Source organism: Grammomys surdaster, unplaced genomic scaffold (assembly GCF_004785775.1).
Source record: "Grammomys surdaster isolate TR1022 unplaced genomic scaffold, NIH_TR_1.0 126035, whole genome shotgun sequence".
NCBI lineage: Eukaryota > Metazoa > Chordata > Mammalia > Rodentia > Muridae > Grammomys > Grammomys surdaster.
In genome coordinates this window covers 2,078,463-2,089,430 of record NW_021620848.1, presented here as the reverse complement: position 1 = coordinate 2,089,430, position 10,968 = coordinate 2,078,463, and the positions used below count along the sequence as shown (strand labels likewise).

The 10,968-nt window shown below is 38.3% G+C and overlaps 1 pseudogene; it reads left to right on the top strand.

The window, feature by feature from the left end:
• Positions 1 to 6,860: 6,860 nt before the first annotated feature.
• LOC114610175 lies at positions 6,861 to 8,012 on the top strand (annotated as a pseudogene).
• Positions 8,013 to 10,968: the final 2,956 nt, after the last annotated feature.

Below are 10,968 nucleotides of genomic sequence, written 5' to 3'. Positions count from 1 at the left end.
GTTTTGCTCAGTAATTAATCAATGTCAGGAAGTCTCCCACTGTAGAACACAATTCACATGCAGATAGTCTTCCTAAGTTTCTTTAAAGGGAACATGAAGCATCTGATTTTTTGATATACTCCCAATTCAATAGCTCAAGTGAGAATGGTTTTATTGAAGGGAGATAACACATCTGGAGCATTGATTTTTAACTGAAGCTTGGCTTTCATGAAAGAATAGAAGTGAATTTGTACTGTTCCATAATACATTTCCCCAAAACATCAGTTACTTTATAAACATCAAAAAACAGAATTGACACACTATTTGATCTCTAAACAAAAAACCCTAGAACTTTCATTTTGTAAAGAATAATAACGTAATTTTAATAAGAGCATATAAAAACATTTGCCATCATATAATAAGTGTTGATTTTATTCAGTAGAATTTATGTTATGAACACAGCTTATGCATTTGTAACCTGTAATAACACCTGATAATATTCAAATAATGTCTGCCTAGTGATATCTTGTCACACTGAATTGGGAATGGAGTAGATTTTGTTACCAATTTTTTAATATATAAACAGAATGCTGAAGATCATTACAATCGACTCATGTAGACAAATTTCTTAAAATTTGTTTTTTTTTCTATATGGCTATTTGACGATATTGAATAGAATCTTTTACATTAACCACAACAATCTAGCCAAGCTTCTATTTGAACAGTAGTATGAATAAAAAATGCTATTCTTCATGTAGGATGGACTATGATAATTATTTATAGATAACTAGAAAAATCATAAAATGAAATATTTTCATATTTTGTTTTATATAACTAATAAGGGAACTGAGTAAGCCTAGAAGATAGAAAAACTAAAGGGACAAAAAGGACATGTGAAAGAAAGGAGTTCTTCCTTTAATCTGTTTCATGGCACTTTTGTAACACCTAGCACCTTCCTGCATTTTGTATTTGTTCTGAGGCCATTTTAGGCATAACTAGAATTTGAGCTCCTTTATTCAAAGCCCCATGAAAAATTACCAACATTTATTCTAGTAACACAAGGTCAGTATAGACATATTAGCTTACTATAACTTCTATTAAACTCCTTGCTTGAACAAAGCCTTTCACATCAAGCTGCCAAGCAAGACACCAGTATGTAATTTTTGCCTTTAAAAACTCCTTAGTAGAAACACTCAAAACTACTCCTAGGTCCCAAATATGTGAGCATAGTACCATTCTGCTAAAGATTTTTAACTGACTATAAACTTTGTCTGTGTAGTCATCTCTCATGGGGTTCCCATAAGTCTTGCTAGCTAAGAGTGAAGACTTTGACACAAGGAAAATACTAAGTGTGAACATGACCTATAGAGAAACAATCTTCACAGGTGTTTTCAATAAGCATATTAAGAATAAAGAAATAACAAAGTACTGTAGCAAATGGATAAGGCCAAAGTGCATCTAACCCTTGAATTTAATTTTCTTTCTTTCTTTGCTTGAAACTTTTGAAGAATCTCATAAATAAGAATAGAGATTAAATTAAAATTAAATTAAAATTGCCAGAAAAGATACCTCTCTTATACTAAGCATTAGACAAAGCTAGTTACTTTTATAAAAGTAATTGATTCTGGCAAATTGGGAATGTTGAAGTTTGGGACTCAAGTTGTGCTGGATTATCTTTAGTTTCTTAAATACACACTTATTGCCTACCTTCTATCTTTTATATAATTTTACTAACTTGCCATTGGACTTGGATAGTCAAACACTGTGCCTCCAATATTCAAGACTCTTTCACTCATGTTCAATATAGGACATGAGAGTCAAATTAATAGTAAAAATGTAGAAAAAGGATGCATTGGTTTTGGCCATATTGGAAAAGTGGCAAAATAATCTAATGATCTCTCTCTCAGAGTCTGTCTTCAGATATGTGTAAGCAGGAGAGCCAAGAAGTAGTCAGTCTTATCCACGACTGTGTCCACTCCAAGCCTTTTCTATAATGCCCAGTAATGTAATCTCATAAGCTGGAAATCTTTTTTCAAACAAGTTTCTTCCTGGACAGACAATTTTTTCCTCTGGTCACACATATTCTCTGGCTGATCACAGAGATTCAGGCATTCCTTTCCCTAGCTGATTTCTGATGAAAATTATAATTTCCTGGGGCCCCAGATTCATCTGACAGCAAATTTAGCAGCATAAGTGTTTGTTTGGGATATTTATGAATATTTCTCTCAGACAGGCCAGTGGTGATAGGTAAATACTTTTGGAATGTACAAATAGACTTCCAATTTCCACAAATCAAAAGGCTACGACTATTACTAGATAGCATCTGAGGCCTATAACCAAGATTTCCTTTATTGCTATAATGTTCCTCTCTGATGTTTCTACCACCATTATTTTAAGTTTTACTTATAGCAAGGTCTGTGTTACATTTAACAGCCTTGCTATCCCTTTCAGCTTTGTGTGTATAAATGTCCACAGAAACTAGAAGAAGGTGTTAGGTCTAGACTGGGAGTTACAGAGGGTTATATTTTGCCTGGTGTGGTTTTTGGTAACTGAACCCAAGTCCTTATCAAAAGCAACCTTATCACTCCACCTTCTCTCCAGGCTCTGCCAATGGATTTTTAATATATTTTGATTGAAGTCTTTTTTTTTTTTTTGTTACTATAGAAGCACTATGCATGAAATTGTTATCATGTTGGAATGTGGTACTTGGGGTAACCTGAATCTGTGTTTCTGAACCATGGTCATTGGTTTTTTTTGTTTTGTTTTGTTTTTTTCTCTAGATAAAATTAAAACTCAGTGATTTTGAGGTTAGAGCTATGATTTTTGTATCAGTATTAACTTTGCTTGCAGTAAAATATTTTTATTTATTTATTTATTTATTTATTTATTTATTTATTTATTTATTGGTTTTTCGAGACAGGGTTTCTCTGTGTAATTCTGGCTGCCCTGGAACTCACTCTGTAGACCAGGTTGGCCTCAAACTCAGAAATCCACCTGTCTCTGCCTCCCAAGTGCTGGGATTAAAGGCGTGTGCCATCACCACCCGGCTCTTTTTTTTTTTTTTTTTTTTTTTTTTTTTTTTTTTTTTTTTTTTTTTTGAGACAGGGTTTCTCTGTATAGCCCTGGCTGTCCTGGAACTCACTCTGTAGACCAAGCTGGCCTGGAACTCAGAAATCCGCCTTCTTCTGCCTCCCAAGTGCTGGGATTAAAGTCGTGTGCCACCACTGCCCGACATAAAATATTTTTTAACTCCCCTTTGACTTGATACAATAAGTATCATCTGGCTGTTTTGTCTTATCAGCCTGTAACCCTGACTAATTAATTTTCATAATTACTCAATACTATTATTTTATGAAATAAGAATAATATTACTTAGGAATCCTTTAACAGTGTAACTTCAAAAGCAGGTCTAATTTAATTTCTATTGTGACAAAATACTTTGACAAAAGCAACCTAAGAAAGAAAGAAGAGTGGGTTTCAACTCTGTATTGCAGCTATAGTCCATTAGTGCATGTAAGTCACGGTGATTTGTGGGCCACCACACCACTTGTGGGCTGGTTTTTCTTATATAAACACAATCCATGGTAGATATTTCCACGGGCCAATCCAATGTAGGAAATCCTTCACTGAGATTCACTTCCCATTGATTCTTGGTTGTGCCAAGTTAGTGCTGAGCAACATGAAAGACATCCAAATTGTAGATTTGATAATTTGTGAGAAGACATTTGAGTTGAGTTTTCTTTTTCTTGAGAAACCTGAATCAATGTTTTGATAGTATACTGTTTTCCTTAAAGTCAGTTACTGTTTTTCTCTGTCTCTGTCTCTGTCTCTCTCTCTCTTTCATATTTATATTGATTGTACTGACTGTCATGGCTAATTTGGATCTTTAAGTTGATACAATCTAGGATCACATTGAAAGTAATTCTCAAAAAGGCATAAGAACAATTTGCAAATTCATTTGGAATAACAAGAAACCCAGGATGGTGAGAACTATTCTCAACAATAAAAAAACTTCTGGAGGAATCACCATCCCTGACCTCAAACTGTACTACAGAGCAATAGTGATGAAAACTTCATGGTATTGGTACAGATACAGGCAGGAAGATCAATGAAATAGAATTGAAGACCGAGAAATGAACCCATACACCTATGGTCACTTGATCTCTGACAAAGGAGCTAAAACCATCTAGTGGAAAAAGGACTGCATTTTCAACAAATGGTGCTGGTTCAACTGGAAGTCAGCATGTAGAAGAATGAAAAATCTATTCATTCTTATCTCCTTGTACGAAGCTCAAGTCCAAGTGGATAAAGGACCTTCACATAAAACCAGATACACTAAAACTAATAGAAGAGAAGGTAGGGAAGAAACTCGAATACTTGGGCACAGGGGAAAAGTTCCTGAACAGAACACCAATGGCTTATGCTCTAAGATCAAGAATTGACAAATGGGACCTCATAAAATTGCAAAGCTTCTCTGTAAGGCAAAAGATACTGTCAATAGGACAAAATGGCAACCAACAGATTGGGAAAAGATCTTTATCAATCCTACATCCTGTAGAGGGCTAATATCCAAAAAATATACAAAGAACTCAAGAAATTAGATTATAGACAACCAAATAACCCTATTAAAAATGAGGTACAGAACTAAACAAAGAATTCTCAACTGATGAAACTCAAATGGCCTAGAAGCACCTAAAGAAATGTTCAATATCCTTAGTCATCATGGAAATGCAAATCAAAACAACCCTGAGACTCCAGTTAACACTAGTCAGAATCGCTAAGATCAAAAACTCAGATGATAGCAGATACTGGTGAAGATATGGAGAAAGAGGAATACTTCCCCGTTGTTGGTGGGATTACAAGCTGGTATAACCACTCTGGAAATCAGCCTGGCAGTTCCTCAGAAACTTAGACATAGCACTACCTGAGGACCCAGCTATTCCATTCCTGGGCATATACCCAGAAGATGCTCCAACATATAACAAGGGCGTATGCTTCACTATGTTCATAACAACTTTATTTATAATAGCCAGAAGCTGGAAAGAACCCTGATGTCCTTCAACAGAGGAATTGATACAGGTAATGTGGTACATTTACACAATGGAGTATTACTCAGCTATTAAAAACAATGAATTCATGAAATTCTTAGGCAAATGGAACTAGAAAATATCATCCTGAGTGAGGTAACCCAATCACAAAAGAACACACATGACATACACTCACGGATAAGTGGATATTAGCCCCAAAGGTCACAATACCCAGGATACAACTCACAGACCACATAAAGCTCATGAAGAAGAAAGACCAAAGTGTGGGAGCTTCGGTCCTTCTTAGAAGGAGTAACAAAATACTCATGGGAGCAAATATGGAGACAAAGCATGGGACAGAAACTGATGGAGGGGCTGTCTGGAGACAGTTTCTCCTGGGTATCCATTCCACGTGCAGTCACCAAAGGTAGACGCTGATGTGGATGCCAGGAAGTGCATGCTGACAGGAGTTTGATATATCTGTTTCCTTAGAGGTCTACCAGAGCCTGACATATACAGAGATGGGTGCTCACAGCTAACTATTGATCTGATCAAGGGGTTCCCAATGAAGGATTTAGAGAGAATACTGAAGGAGCTGAAAGAGTTTGAGGCCCCGTGGGGAGAGCAACAATACCAACCAACCAGAGCTCTCAGGGTCTAAACCACCAGCTTGGGAGCACATAGGGAGGGACCCATGAATCCAGCTGTATAGGTAGGGGAGGATGACCTTGTTGGTCACAGGTGGGAGAGAAGATCCTTAATCCCTTGAAGGCTGGATGCCCAAGTGTGGAGGAATTCAAGGGCGAGGAGGTGGAAGTGAGGGGTGGGTGGGGGCACATCCTCATAGAAGCAGGAAGAGGATAGATGGGATAGGGGGTTTCTGGGTGTAGGGGAAATGGGGAAAAGAGATAACATCTGAAATGTAAATAAAATATCCAATAAAAAAAGGCATTGTTTTAATTAGATTTTCCCATGAGAAAGTCTGTGGAGGATTACCTTGGTTATGTTAAGTGAGGTAGAAAGACTCACCTTGGATGTAGGAAGCACCATTCCAGGAGTGGGCTCTGGACCAAATAAAAAGGCGATAGTGAACTTGAGCACTAACAAACATACACAAAGTCATTGCTTTCTGATCTTAACTGTGGATTTTATATAACAAGGTGCTTTGAATTCTTGCAATGATGAACTATAACCTGAAATTTGAGTAAAATAAACATTGTCATATAAAATAGCTTTATCAAGCTATTTTATCACGGCAATTGGAAATGAGTCTAAGACATTTATTCATCTTAAAATGCATTTCTGTGTTAGAATGCTTAGTTTCCTCCGAATAGAAGTCTCCCAAAGAGTTTCTAAGACTACCATTGGCAAGAAAGGATTGTACCTCATATTACAACTTCCAGTCCTTCTGACAGAACCAGTGTGATGTAGAAGACACAGGATACAGACAATTAGAAATATTGAATTTCTTTGCAATCTTGAAAATTTTGACAGTATCTGAAGATGATAATCAATTGCAGTACATTAGATAAATTTGAGAAATACACAAACACTGACCTATTTGCATTTCTAATACAATAATTTACATTACTTTCAGTTTGGCACAACTAGCTTGCCAAATAGTTTTGAAGACTATGAAAATCTAAAATAGTCTGAAAGGGCATGCTGAACAGTAATCATTTTGAGTTTTGTTTTGATTTGGATGCCCTTCATAGGTTTTCCTGATATATATCATTTTAAGTTGATAATTTAAAAGAGACTAATGTTAAGCTTCACTGTGAAACAAAAAGTGATACATAAAAGCCACAAGTTCCACCTGAGTGAGCACCCGCCTGGCCTGTCGCTGCCTGTGCCATGGCTCCAGGAAGTGTCTCCAGCGTTTCTTCCTCCTCCTCTTTTCCCTCCATGGACACATCACCTTCTGGATTATGTGGGCTCCCTGGGGCTAACAAGCCAGGTCCAAGATGCATCAGAATCCAAGCAGGCCAATGGAACCCAACAATGCTACACATGGTGCTAGAGGCTCTAAAGGCCAGGGAGAAGCTCCAGGGCACATCAGTCATAGCCATCAAGGTCTATATCCAACATAAGTACCCAACAGTGGACACCACCCACTTCAAGTACCTGTTGAAGCAAGCTCTGGAAACTGGCGTGCGTCGAGGCCTCCTCACCAGGCCTGCCAACTCCAAGGCCAAGGGTGCCACTGGCAGCTTCAAACTAGTTCCCAACCCCAAGGAAAAAAATCCTGTGCCCAGAAAGCCTGCAGGGGAGCTGCAGGTACCAAGGAGACAGGCCCCAAGAAATCTGGATTGCTGAAGAAAGACCAAGTCGGAAAGGCCAAGACGGAGAAAGCGGGTCTAAAACCAGGGCCGAAGAGGAAGGCTTATCCCTGCTCATCAGTCACGCTGGAGCTGTCGCCCAAGAAAGCCAAGGCAAAACCAGGAGAGGTCAGAAAGGCCCCCCTAAAATGCGGCAAAGCTGCTGGGGACCCTCTCAGCACTAGCAGAGGCCAGAATGTCAAACACAGTGCCAGCAGGCAAGGAGCAGATGCCCATGGGAAAACCAAAGATGTGTGTGAGAAATCAAAGCCCTCGGCCAGCAAGGTTGGTAGGCACCTGTTGTCTGCTGAGTCTCAAGTCTTTCCAGGCTTGTGTGGGACTCTGGGAAGTAAGCTTGTGCCTTTGTGATTGTGAAGTGAGTGCTCTACTGGCTGAGCCATCTCCCCAACACTGGCCTTGCTTTCTTACAGGTCCAGAATAGTGTTGCTTCCCTCGCCAATAGGAAGACGGCAGCCATGGCCCACACTGAGACAGTTGTTCAGGGAGCTAAGACAGTACAGAAGACCAAAGTGCCCACTCCTTCCCAGGACATGGGACACAAAGCACAACCCACACCTAGGGTCAGGAAGACAAAGACTCCCGAGAATCCCAAAAGATCTGAGTTACGCCCCCCACCCCCAAGACTTCATCCAAGGCTCCCAGCAAGAAGGCTGAGGCTAGTAGCTAGGGCCAGGGCTGGGGAGATGGTGACTCTGAAGCTTTTATTCTCTAACAAAGCGTCATAATGTTTAATCATACTTTATTTTCAATGAAGACTTCTCTTTGTAAAAAAAAAAAAAGCCACAAGTTCCATGTCAAGAACAAATCATAAAATATAGATACTGAGTAATCACACAACAAATAATCAAATTGAACCATTAACATGGGTACGTTTATTCGTATTTTCAGTGCACATGGTCACCTTTATAGATGCTTGCTCTATCATTAATAATATTTAAGGCAACATGGGAGAAAATTTTGAGTTATAATGGCCTCTGAAATTGCATAATATATAGATTAATAAATTTTCTTGAATTTCTATTTTAGGAATTTTACATAAACCTTTCCTCAGATTCTTAATGGGATCTACAAAAACTAAAAAGTTAAAAATTATATTTCTGAATAAAATTATCCTGACCTACTTGTCTGTCAGATATTTCATTTATCCTTTCTGACTACATATAGTAGAGAAATTGGATGAGTTTTCATATGACTTGCTGTGTCAGGCAGATTTGTCCAAAAGTTACCTTCGGAAACCATACTTATTTTTTGAATTCTAAACTGTGTGAAACTCTCTTTCTCTTACCAACTTAGACTTTGCAACGCCAGAATGGGATATATTGTAATTGAAATCTTCATATATCCCTGCCCTTAGTTTCTTTTGATTGGTAAATAAAGTTGCTAGTAGCCAAAGGCTGAGCAAGGAGACAGAGGCAGGACTTTAAGATTCCCAGACATGGGACTGAGGAAGGAACAAGAAGAGAGAGCCTCATTCTAGGAAAGGAGAAGGTAGGCTTGAGGCATGCCAGAGAACATAGCCAGAGAACAACTATATAAATATAGTTGCTGGGGAACTCAGCCTGATAGGGCTGTAAGTCTTGGTCTGGGACAGGCAATATAAAATATAGGTTTTAGTAAGTGATAGCTCAGGAATATTGGAGGGGAATGTGTTAGCCACATGAAGGTTTGGAAGTGGCTCAACCACTGAGCTGTTTAAGGCATATTAAAATATAAGGCTTCATTTGGGAACCCACAACATTGGTGCAGGTAGTGAGAAAAGCACCATCACCGCTGTAGCAACAGACTACCCCAGTGAAAGGGTCATTCAACCCCCAAATGCATCATGACTTACGGGTTGAGAACTACTGCTGTAGTATACCTTCCATGGAATACAGCATGTAGGTCAAATGCTTTGTAGATGGGTTGGTGTTTCATTCTTCCTTTGGTCCTCTGCAGAGTATCTTCCTGAACCAAAGATACTAGATATAGGGGTAAAGGCTCTACATAGATAGTGAACTTCTCCACGTTAAATGAGTTTTGTATGTATTGTCCTCAGCAATGGGCCCCCCCAGCTGTCAGTTTGCTAAAAGCGACCCATTGTCTTAGCATCAGCCAGGGGGTTCTTTGGGAATTTTCATGAGACCCTCTAGGTCAGCAATGAAGCCTAGTCCTGCTACTGCAAGTCTTGTTTGATGACGAGAGATAGCCAATTGAGAGCCCATACCTCCTATTATTAGGAAACCTCACTTGGATCACCTTCATATGTTGTAACAAGTTTCCACTGCACTAGATGTCAATTTCATCTCAAAATGCCCCTCTATTCTAACTGTCTCTCCCACAGTCCCTCTGTTAATTCTATCTACCCACCCCCTCCTTACTTAATCCTTCCTTTCCAGTCCCTATCTACCTTCACTCTACCCATAAAATCTGATTCATTCCCCCCATCAGGGAGATCCATAGGTACGCCCTAGACCTTTTCGTTATACTTAATCACTATGGGTCTACAGATTGTAGGTTAGTTATTATTTATTTAGTGGTTAATATTTATATAAAATTGAATACATACCATATTTATTTTTCTGGACCTGGGTTACCTCACTCAATACTATTTTTCTAATTCCATCCATTTGCCTGGAAATTTTACATTTTCATTTTTTTAACAGCTGAGTAATACTCCATTTTGCAAAAGTTTGATTTTTTTTTTATCCACTCTTCTGTTGAGGGGCATCTAGGTTGTTTTCAGTTTCTGGTTCTTATGAATAAAACATCAGTGAACATTGTTGAGGATATGTCTTTCTGGTAAGATGGACCGTTCTTTGGGTTTATGCCCAAGAGTGATATAGCTGGATCTTGAGGAAGATCAATTCCAAACTTTCCAAAAATTGCCATATGATTTCCATAGAGGATGGAGAAGTTTACAATTCCAACAGCATGATAATCTGTCACTGGCATTATTGATCTTAACCATTCTGATTGGTGCAAGATGGAATCTCAAAGTAGTTTTGATTTACATTTCCTTAATAACTAAGGATGGTGAACATTTCTTTAACTGCTTCTTAGCCACTTGACATTTCTCTATTGAAAATTCTCTGTTTAGATCTGTTCCTCATTTATAAACTGAATTATTTTGTTTTTGATATCTATTTTCCAGAGTTATTTATATAGATATTAGTCCTCTATTGGATGTGGAGCTGGTAAAAATTTTCTTCCTCCTTCTGTAGGCTGCTGTCTTGAACAAATGATGGCTTTCGTTTCTTTTCTCTCCTTTTCTTTTCTTTCTTTTTCCTTTTCTTTTTATCTTAGTGCCTACAGTATCATCAGTGTTCTGTTCAGAAAGTTTTCTCCTGTACCAACGAGTACAAGGCCAAACCCCTCCTTTTCTTTTATTGAGTTCAATGTGTTTTGTATGGAGTTCTTTGATCCATTTGGACTTGAGTTTGTTCTGCCTTGGTTAGATGCAAGAAATATCCTTTGTTCTATCAACAGCTCAGTTGGAGACAGAAATGTTTAGTGGTATAGGTTTATATTTTTTTATTTCTTATTATCATTGGTCTTCTTTTACATAACAACTTAAGGAGCATAGCTATGCATGTTCAGTTACTGCAGAATCACTTGGAATTATGCTACAAACTCCAGATCTGAAA